Source organism: Panthera tigris, chromosome A3 (genome assembly GCF_018350195.1).
Source record: "Panthera tigris isolate Pti1 chromosome A3, P.tigris_Pti1_mat1.1, whole genome shotgun sequence".
Lineage (NCBI taxonomy): Eukaryota > Metazoa > Chordata > Mammalia > Carnivora > Felidae > Panthera > Panthera tigris.
The window spans coordinates 32732649-32744403 of NC_056662.1; positions in this window are offsets into that span (position 1 = coordinate 32732649).

Here is an 11755-nt window from a genome sequence, read left to right on the forward strand (position 1 = left end):
ACTAGAATCTTGGAGTTTTCAAAACAAATGCTTGATGTAAACCTTTATGCTTTTGTTATTGCAGCTGCAAACTGTCCAGCTGTTCTGTAATATTTTAAATGTGTTTCGAATTATTCATCTACTACTTTGAGTATTCTTCCAGAATACATTTTTGTTTTTTAAAAAATTTCAGTTATTTACTAACATTACTCTAATTGTTATTATTTTGTAGAACAGTGTTCTTCTAAGAGTTCCTGTCAGAGACTCTCACCAACACCATTAACTGCTCATGGTTACTGATTTCCAAGAGCCACCCATCCTTCAGGAATAATCTCTGGAATCAGTTGTCTTTATATATCTGGCATGACACAAGTCTACTAATTGTATTATTCAAAAGTGGCACTTTTTAAATTTCCTTTGTTATTGTTCCCAAACATGGATTTGATACTTTCCATGAAGGAAGGGAAAATGAATACTTCTGAATTTGTATGAGACTTTTTGTCTTTGCCTATTAATTGCACAACTGACCTTGTAACTAGCTTCCTCTCTTTGATCTGATACTTTCTTATTTCGCGCTTGCAGATGTTTTAAAATGTTCCAATATTTTTCCCCCTGGGTAAACTGGATGCTTTGTGGTAGTTACTGACGTAGTTTGCTTGGCCACCAGGGCTTAATTTGATAACTTTTCCTAACAAGTAGGACCTTTAGATTGAGGATGAGAAGGAATACCAGGTTACACGAATCTGAATTTTAGATATTCTTCATTGGATTGCCTCGTTAGTGAGTTAAATGATTTTTTTTTGGGGGGGGGAGGAAGAAATTGCTATGTATATCCTGCAAAACATCTGATTTTACAAGTTCACAATAAATATTTATACAAATTAAGGCTGTTTAAATATAAATTGCTTACAGGAATTTATAGGCTTTTAAATATTCAGAAAATTGACTTTAAATCATAATTGTTCCATTTCTTCAGAATATTTGAGACAGGTCATATCAAAGTTGGAAAAGTTAACCATATAGCAAACATCCAAAAAGTTATCAAAGTACATTAATTTTATTGAATTTAATAATTAAGGTTATAAAAAGGTCAAATATTTATACTCATTTATTTTATTTTTGAGAGAGAGAGAGAGCGAGGGAGTGCATGAAGGGGGAGAGGGTCAAAGAGAGAGGGAGACACAGAATTTGAAGAAGGATCTAGGCTCTAAGTAGTCAGCACAGAGCCTGACATGGGGCCCAAACCTACAAACCGCAAGATCATGACCTGAGCTGAAGTCAGAAGCTTAATGGACTGAGCCACCCATGTGCCCCTATACTCCTTTATTATTAATAACTATTTTGAATGATCATTTTCTAAGGCCATAGAAACCTGTAGTTATATTAATGAATGAATTAATAATGTTCAACTTTTGTTTTTAGAAACATGCCTTCTTTTTTTCATTTCTGAGACAAATAGTGATTTATTGTAGTTTTATCAAGGGTCAGACTTTAACTATCATCATGAAATAACAATTAAGAGATTAATATAATTCTTTGAGTTGAGGAGAAGCTGTTTACTGATGATGATGATGATAAAGATAGTCACACATACTTCTTCTGTTAGAAGAAAAAATAGGAAAATGAAACCAAATTATATCTAAAGCAAAAGTACAGCTTTTACATGAGCATGTGAAATAACTTCCTAGATGCTAACTCCAATGCAGACTGGAATGTTCCAGTGTCAGAATCAGAGGGCGCAGGGCACCACATGGTGTAGCCACTCTAGAGCCTTCTCTGGAGATGGGTCTTAGGCATTAAAGTTGTACACCCAAAAGAATAATTACTAGCTTCAGGAAATCTATGCCATTAAAACCTGAGCTGTTGTAAATTTTCAAATGGCTATAAAAAAGTAGGTTCTAATTTCTTTTCTCTATTAAAGTGTACCTGATCAGTGTCTCAGGCTGCATCTTGTCCCTATTCTGGTATCTGTGTTCTGCACGCCTTTTGGGAAGGCCTGCTATTCCACATGGGGTTTGAGAACTCAGCTCTGTGCCTCAGGTGAAATCCTGACCTTGTCCCTTCTTACCTTGGGTATGTCACTTAACCTCTCTGAAGTTTAGCTACCACCTCTATAAACCATAAGGATAATTACACCTAATTCTTCAGATTCCTGTGTGGATTAAATGAGATAATGCATGGAAGTGCACCAAGAGTGTTCAATAAATGCTGGCTTTTGTTAGTTCTAGTATTCCCTCCATGGACTTTGAGTGAACTTGCTTGGTCAGGCCTCAGAGCCCTTCCATCTCTTATTATCTTTTTATCATCAGAAAGGGATGGAGTGTTAGCTTCTCTAAGTCGGCATTTGCTAGTGGAGGGTCTGGTATGCAGGGCACCTGGATTTCTCAGAAGAATAGCCATTAGCACCAGATTTGTGCTCCTGCCAACAGAAGCAAACTACTTTAACTTCATTAGCACAGCCCTGCAAATAGCTTATTAAGTGGCCAGGACAGTATTCAGCTGGGGCACTTTTTCCCTGGAGAGGCGACTTACATCTTACAACTTGAGAGGGTCTCTGGACCCAGTCTTGGAGCTTCCACACAGCTGCTGATGCCAGACCCACATTTCTCCTTGCATTTGGCATTACAAACAGAGCTTCATAGTCAAGGGGAGGGCCTTCATAGTCAAAAGACGCATGACCTCTTTTCCCCTAGGCTTCCCCAAGATTTTCATTAGGCTTCAAGTGGGAATCAGCAAGCACAACACAATCAGAATGGACAGTATTTTTTTCTTTCTTTTTTTGATTGCAGGTTTTTTTTAAGTTTATTTACTTTGAGAGAGAGATACGGCGGGGGGGGGGTAGAGAGAGAGAGAGAGAGAGAGAGAGAGAGAATCTCAAGCAGACTCTGTGCTGACAGTGCAGAGCCTGACATGGGTCTTGAACTCACAAAGTATGAGATCATGACCTGAGCTGAAACCAAGAATCAGATGCTTAACTGACTGAGCCACCCAGACACCCCTGCAGTATTTTTTTTTCACTTAAACTGTTTATTTGAGGTCATTATAGATTTACGTGTAGTCATAAGAAATAATACTGAGTAATGCTGTGTACTGCATAACTTATAACCTTTACCCGGTTTCCCCCAATGGCAACACCTTGAAAAACTGAACTACAATGTCTAGAATATTGGCACTGATCCAGTCAAGGTACAGAACAAATCCATCACCACAAGGATTCCTCTTACTGACATTTGTGCCACATCCTTTCCACTTCACCCCTCTTTCATCTATGACTTCTGGCAACTACTAATCTGTTTCCATTTCTAAAATAATTTTGTAATTTTAAGAATATTATATAATAATCATATAGTATGTGACCTTTTGGCATTGTGTTTTTCAACATTTTGCATGATGCCCTGGAGATTCATCAGAGATGCTGTGTATATCAGTAGCTTGTTCCTTGTTATTGCTGAGTGGTATTCTGTGGTATGAATATACTATGGTTTGTTTAACCATTCATGCATTGAAGACATCAGAGCTGCTTCCAATTTTAAGCAAATATGAATAAATCTGATATGAATAGCGATACACAGGTTTCTATGTAAACCTACATTTTCATTTCTCTGTAATGTCCAGTTACAGAGGTATATTGTGGTTGCATGTTTAGTTTTATGAGAAACGGCCAAATTGTTTTCTAGAGCTACTGTACTATGTAGTATCCTACCCACAGTGTATAAATGATCACATTTATGTGCATTCTTTCCCACATTTGGTGGTGTTACTATTTTTTTATTTTGGCTATTCTGACAGGTGTGTGGTCATAGCTCATTATTGGTTTTTTTGTTTTGTTTTGTTTTTTTGCATTTCCTCAATAGCTAATGATGCAGAGTATCTTTTGCAGTAGTCTTTTAAGATGGTATAACTGAAGAGCTGGAAAGGACTGGGGGGACCCATTTCAATGATTGAACCCAAAATTAATCTATTTGGATATGAGGTCTTAGCAAGATTGGGGGAGTGGGGGCACTTCATTCTGAACTCGAGTGTCTTAAATTCCAGCCCAGTGATATTTGCACAAGATCCTGATTTTCTTGCTCTGAGTGGTAAGGTAGACCAGAATTGGGTGATAAGGCTAATTAATAATGTATGTAAGTAATCTAGCAATTGTGCTTGTAGCAGTTAGCACATATCTGGCACCTACTAGAAACTCAACAAATAGTTGAAAATTTTTGCATGGATTCAATAGTTGAATATTTTGCATGCATGTATCTCATATTCTCCTAGGAGGTAAGTATTTTTCCTTTCCTTAAAGTAGGCACATTCAAGTTTATCTCACACTTTCAGAGCAGGGAATAAAGAAAATATCCTTTTTGTCATTTCAAATATTATCAAAAGAAAAAGAGAAACAATAAAACCGTGTCCATTCAATCTGTGCCGTAGGTCTCATGTATGATTAGGATTAGTAATGTGGGTGACTTGATGATGAGGGCATTCACTTTCCTGGTTTGCAGATGCCATTAACTTAGAGGCACTTTAAATCTCTCTTGACCATTTGCACTGGTTACCAGAGGGAAAGGAGCAACCTATGGCACTGGGAGAGGGTTTGGGATATGCTAAGGAGATAAGGTTCCAGCTTCTGAAGCATCATAGAATACGTTACAGAAGCAACAACCACCCAAAGTGAAGTGAGGGATTCCTAGAGGCCAAGGGAAATGCCTTTGTTTGGGGTTTTGAAAGATGTACTTTTGAGCATCTGTATCTGACTGTTAAAAGAATCATGAGCTCAGTGTTCAAGAGGCTTGCTGACTTTCTTAGTGCTGTTACTGGAGGAGGAAGAGGTGAGTAGATAGTGTGAACCACAGAGAATCATCTTCCATCACCATCTTCCTGGAGAAAGCTGCACAGCAAGGCTGTTATTCCGCTCAATTTATTCCTTGATAACAATTGTGTTTGTTACTTCATGTCCTGAAGCAAAACTAGCAAATGTAATAGCTGTTGAAAAAAAAATTAACTGGTATGATGACTGATTTATAGCTTCATCATAACATAAATTATAACAGGAGATGGAGGGAATGGCTTTTTGGAAGCACTGCTTTTCTGTAGAAGTGCAAAGCCCTTCTTTTCCAGCTATTGTTAAGTTTGCTAAAAATAAGGTCTGTGAGATATATAAACACTATCCCCTCCCCCAGAATGAAAATTGTGAATTATTCAGATACTAGAGGCAGGAAAGGGTCAGTTGTTGGCCTAAAGTCTTAAGTTCATGTCCCTGACAGGCTTAGGGCTTGTCAAAACTGCCCTTCAATCTCCTTGCTAATCGTATGGTATACTTCAGTTACTGAACCGGTCACATAATTAGAAGCATACTCCTCTGGCTGGGAAGAAATCTGCTGGTACACTCTAAATTAAAGAAAACTGACGAGTTGTGCCAGGTTATATAATTTAATGAAGAAACTGTAGAAGGAGCCCTTTAAAAAGTGTGATGGTGCACTCATTTCTGGTATAATATTAAGTACTCAAGCAGAACATTTCTCTTTTAACTCCCAGCCAAGACTCATCACTGTTGTGTAAATGAATTAAATGCAGCCAAAAGCCCCATCTGGTTGACAGGAAACAGTCCAGTGCGACCTGAACACACGAGGTCTGTGTGCACTTGCTTTGTCACATCTTGGGCAAACCAGCACTGATGTCCAGTGCAAGAGGCAGGCATTTCTGGTTTCATCATTGCTACAAGCCCGATTTTTCTTTTTTAACCTCTTCTCTATTTGTTCTTTAAACAACAACAAAAAATCTGGTGGTAGATCCATCTGACCTCATTGAATCCAAAACAGCATCTCCCTCTCCTTGTTCTTTCTCTCTGGCCACTCCTTTATTTTTCTTCTCTTTTTCTCTTTCATCTGGCTTCTCCACCCAAAAAGCCAAGGGAAGTGAGGTAACAATAACTTTGTTACATTTCACCTGGCCCACCCAGAGAAGAGCTATTTCTAGGCAAATGCGGAAAACCGAAACCTTGTGGAACGAGACTGGCCCTTTAATCTAACATCCTCTGTGTGCTGCAGAGCCTAATGTTTAATTTGAAAAACAATCTGAAAATAGCATGAAAGGAAACGTGGAATTTGCATAGCTATATATATGTTTAAGATAGTCATAGTCGTTTTCGAAAACACTGTGTTTGAGAGCTGACCCTTTACTTGAAGTTGCCCGAATTTCATGGACTCTTCTGAGATAAGGAGTGTAATTTTCACTTGAGTGATGGTTGCTTTTTTGCAGTCTTCTTGGTATTAAGGAGACAGATGTCAAACCCTGACATTCTGGAAAACTGATAGAGCTGTTTGACTAAAGCTGAAGTAACAATAATGATGAAGATGTGGTTATTTCTAATATCTGTTGGATTGTCACACTTTTGAGAATCTAAAATCTGTTTTTCTTTCTTTGTATTTCTACCTCTCTCGCTTTTTTTCTTTGCCATTATTTTGGCCTTTTTTCCTTTTTCTTTTTTAAAAAAATGTTTTTCTATGTATTCTTTATTTTCAAAGTTTAAATTGCACCAAAACCTTTCTTTTTGCAGGCAAAGCTTTGATTTGGTTTATTCTGGTTGCTTACACGTGGACTTTTTTTTTTTTTTTTTTTTTTTTTTTTTTTTTACCATCAGGCCCTTTGGAGACTGACTCCTATTTCCAAAGCTCTAAATTTAATAGCTGGAGAAGACAACAAAAATCTCCATCATTTCAGGATTTCTAGAGGTTCTATCATATTCAAGGTGCCTTTTAAAACAATCTTACCAATAGGTGCTAAAAATCCATGTGGGAAGCATAAGATCCTTACCAAAAGAGGTTTGCCCAGGGTATAAGGCAGAAAGGGTACAGAGCTCATAGTGGGAATAATTTAAGGAAGATTTGTAACCAGTATGTAGGTCTTTACAAAAAGGATTCTTATTTTGAGATCCACCAAAGTACCCATGGATGGAAGTAAGGGCCCATGAACTTAGATAGGAAAAAAATTACTTACTTATATTACCTGTGCTTTTGTTGAAATGTAGCTTTTCCATCAATTATAAATATGGAAAAAATCCCATGGTAATACTACCATTCTGTCATATTACATTGAAATTGTGATAAATATTAAATCCACCACTATATTTTTATTTAAATCTTGAATAAAAGAGCACATACATTACTTAACATAATTAAAAATATTACAATTATTTCAATATAACTGTTTTCCTTAATAATCCTATACATTTTATTAAATGTACTTAAAATCATTATTCTGATAAGGTGTCAGTGGGTCTCACCAGATTGCCAGATGAGTCCATGGCACAGTAAAGGTTAAGAATCTTGGTTTGGAGGTTAAATGATTCCTCCAGCTGTACATTTTGCAGTCTTAGATTTTGGAGAAGGGAAGTGGTGTAGAAGAAGAGGAGAGAGGGGACCATGGAGTTTGGTTTGGGTCTAGTAGAGCTTGTGTTTGCCTCTGTTTGACCTGCACCCAGAGCTGAACATCTGACTAGCCCTCACAGAATGTAAAGAGAAGGGAAAAAGTGCATGCTGGATAGTAGCAGGTAGGGAAAATAACAAAACAAAACAAAAATTTAAAAACCCACTGTTAAGTCCCATATCAAAATGGGTTCCTTATCATTTCTTCCCACCTTTTTTTTGTATAAACTTTTCCTGGTTCCAAATCCCCAAACTCATTTTCTCCCCCAAACATCCTTTATAAAAAATTTTTTTAATCTTTATTTATTTTTGAGAGAGACAGAGTGTGAGCAGGGGAGGAGCAGAGAGAGAGGGAGACAGAATCTGAAGCAGGCTCCAGGCCCCAAGCTGTCAGCACAGAGCCTGATGCGGGGCTTGAACTCACGAACCGTGAGATCATGACCTGACCTAAAGTTGGACACTCAACCGAGCCACCCAGGCACCCCAAATGCCTTTTATTTTTTTTTTTTTAAAAAAAAGCAGTTTTAGATACACTAGGAGATACTCATCCCCTGTGACATCACTTTGCATAAGCACTTGTAGTCAGGCACTGGTGCTGTACCAGCGACTGAGACTTTTATAGAACCTTTGCACACTCCCAGTTGCCCTGCATAACTCGTTATTAATATTGTGGCAGTAACACAAGGCCAGCTTGCTCCAGGAGGTAGTATGATCCATGAGGATAGTTGGTTTCTTTGCAAGACCTACATCAGCAGGGGCGAGAGATATAAGTTGGTAGCCATTATGTGTGCTAAATTAACTGGGGGAGTTAATTGAAATAAGGTGAGTCCAATGAGACATAATGTTTCCCTAGAGTTTCTGTTAAAATAGTCTCTTCAGAATAATATTGAGAAGAGGAAGACTTGTCAGAAAAAAAAAGCTATTTTTTGCTTCTATGTTAACTTCTGATTCTGCAAGGTGGTAAGAAGAGAAAAAAGGAAGGAAGGAAGGAGGAAAGTGGACAGTAAATGCAGAAAGTGAAGTTTATGGGGACTGGCAGGCAGGAACAGATTTTAGAGACAAATGGATAGGTTCAAATCCCAGCTCTGCAACTTGCCTGTCTGTGTGATTCTGGGCATGTCACTTAACTTCTCTGAGCTTCACTTCTACATTTGCGAAATAGACACTATTGCAGTACCAACTTATGGAGTTATTGTGAGAATTTGATGACATATGATATGCAAGGCGTTTGGCTCTGTGCCTGGTACCAAGTAATAAGAACTCAATAGAGGATAGCTCCTGCATGGGAGGTGCCAAGATTAGATGAGTATGTCAGCAGGAAGAAGAGACAAGCATATGAGCAGCTGCTGTCTTGACCCATCTGCTGATCTGCTGGGTTTTTCTTTGTGATCACCCATCCAGTTCTATACCACTAGAGTGTCCTCTACATTGGGCTGCCAGCAGCTGGGCTTTCTTTCTTTGCTCTTAATGATCTTGGTTGCTTTATTGAATAACTGGCTTGACTCAGTTTTTCTAGCTACGAAATAAGAGTCCTAATGATAGTTAATATCTGCCTATCTCACACGCTGGATTAACTAGTGTGTGTGTGTGAAGTCATATTTCTTAAAGTCAAGAGAGTGACTTCACTACTCTTGTGATGAGGGTGTGAGCACTGAGGTAAATGCATTTATAGATGCATATCTGTACCTGGGTTTTTTTCTCAATGTAGTACTACCTAGGTAATGTTTTAAATTGGATAATCATTTAGCTGGTAAATAAGATAGTCATGTGAAAGCCTTTGTACATAGTAGAGCATTATGAAAAGCCAGGGTTTTACTATTATTTTTTAAAACATTTTTTAAATTTATTCTTTAAATTTCCATCCAAGTTAGTTAGCATATAGTGCACCAATGATCTCAGGAGTAGATTCTTTGATGCCCCTTACCCATATAGCCCCCCTCCCACAACCCCTCCAACAACACTCTGTTTGTTCTCCATATTTAAGAGTCTCTTATGTTTTGTCCCCCTCCCTGTTTTTATATTATTTTTGCTTCCCTTCCCTTATGTTCATCTGCTTTGTATCTTAAAGGCTTCATACGAATGAAGTCATGTCATATTTGTCTTTCTCTGACTAATTTCTTGTTGTTGAAAATTAAAATAATTTGGTCTTTGGAAAATGCCCTCTAGAATCCTTTTGCCCACTTTCAAGGAAGAAGTTAAGTCCCTCAGAGGATATGAGATCTCTAAGCTTTAGCCTTGGCTGATCACTGAGGAACCAGGATAGTTCCTGAATGATTTAGAATCTCATCTTGCTCTTTTGTGGGATAATATCCTAGGCTTAACCCATGGTTAACCTTCTTAATAATCATTCTTGGAAAATGATGCTGCAAAGTGGTTGACAGAGAGTATGACAGATGAAATTTTGAGTGATAATGCTTATGCCCCCTGCTTCTCCCAATAATTGAAGATATGTCTTATTCATAGAATAACACCTTTCTTGAATCTATTTATTACTTAGTAAAGCCTTTCTAAAAAGTCCAGAGAGTGCTTGTAAACCCCCATAATAATGCTAGGCTCCTACAACAGTACTGTTTGGACCTGGACTAACTTGAAAAGGAAGCTTGCCTTGCCTCTAATCACCCGTGTGTTTTACTTAAATAAATAAATAAATAAATAAATAAATAAATAAATAAATATACTTTACACCTGTTATTTTATAGCTTAGGTTAAGCTGTTTTGTTTTTGTTGTTATTGTTGTTAAAAGAATTCCACAAGGAAAGGCATAGCTCATTTTCTCTTGGACTGAGATATTCATGTGGTTTGATCATAGAGATAGAAACCTATAAATTTTGCCAGTTATTGTATACAAAACTGATTGGGTTAGATACTGGAAGGGAAACAGGGAATTAAGACATAACTCTGCCTTTAAGAATAAAATGATCAACTATGTTTAACTGTCAGCACTTCATCAAGCCAGTGAGAAGAAATCAACTGGCTGTCCAATATGTGATTTTTCCTTGTTTGTATCTGTACTGGCATCCGAAGCGGCAGCTGGGCATACGTGCCCATGCCCACAAGGTGATTCAGCCAGTACTAGTTTTCATGATAGTTATTATTAATAGTACTAGGCTAGTTTGCATTAACAGTTCCTTATTCAAAGTGATATTGTGCCTGTTTTAAAGACAGTTTGGAGTGATAACTTACTGGCAGAGTAACTCTTGAGAATGGCAAAGAAAGCTCTTTACCAAATTGGTTGCCAATATCCAGACCTGGTTTGAAAACCATATTTTGAGGGAGACTCATTTCTTCTGCTTGGCTAGAACAGCTTAGAGATGCTGAATTATAATTTTCTCCTTTTAAATCCAAGATTTGGCTATCCATTTAGGTTAGTACATGCAAAACTGGCAGACATTGATTTCTAGCTTCTTTTTTAATGTTCAGGTTCAATCATTTCCCTCTGGTTAGTGTAGAGAGGACTAAAGCCTTCTGTTCTGACCAAACAACCACAACCCAAGTAGGCCAAGACACTTGGAAAATACCAGGGCAAATGAAATGAGGAGTGCCATTTAGAGCCACCAAACTGAGGCATAGAGCTTAAAACCAATGCTAGGGCATGCCTGGGAGATTTCTGAGGAGGCCTGATGGCACTTCTTATATGAAGATCTAAAGTCGGAGCTGTTTACATTAAGTCAGAGAAAAATTCAAATTCTATATAAGTCTGTTATGCTCTTATGTTCTCTACCTCTGTGTACCATTTTGGTAAAAGTGTCTTTATTTTATGAGGATCAATTTCTTCTTCACATTCAGTCCTTAAAGTTGGATGACACTGACTCACTCTCTCCCTATCTCCACCAGCTCCATTGATGGTAACATAGCCCATATCTAACCTTCTGACTACTAGTCAGATCAATCATAATCTACCATTGGATCAGAGAAAGTTAGTTTCAGGACTTTTGCTAAAGATTTTAGAAAAGAGATGCTATCCTTCTTCTAGGGTAGATACACTGTAACATGTAAACTTGCCACTTCTGGAGGCTGTCTTTGTCACCACATGGAGGGGGTTTATCTGAGAATGAAGCCAACCCAGAGGAAAGCAGAGTTGAGAGCTGGTGACAGGTATACTTCTGATGACACCATTTGAATCATGTTAAATGAGGATCTAAGTCCAGCTTTGCCTAAAGCCATACTTGTAATTAATTGTTTTATTATTTTTTTTTTACATAAGCCAGTTTGAGTTGGGTTCCTGTTGCTTGCAGCAGAGGGTACTATGAATAAGATACCATCTTTTATAAACCCTGTGTATCTGTCAGCTATTGCCACAATAATGCTGAATAACAAAATACTTAAAAACTCAGAGGCATCCAACATAGTCATTCTTTCTTTATTAT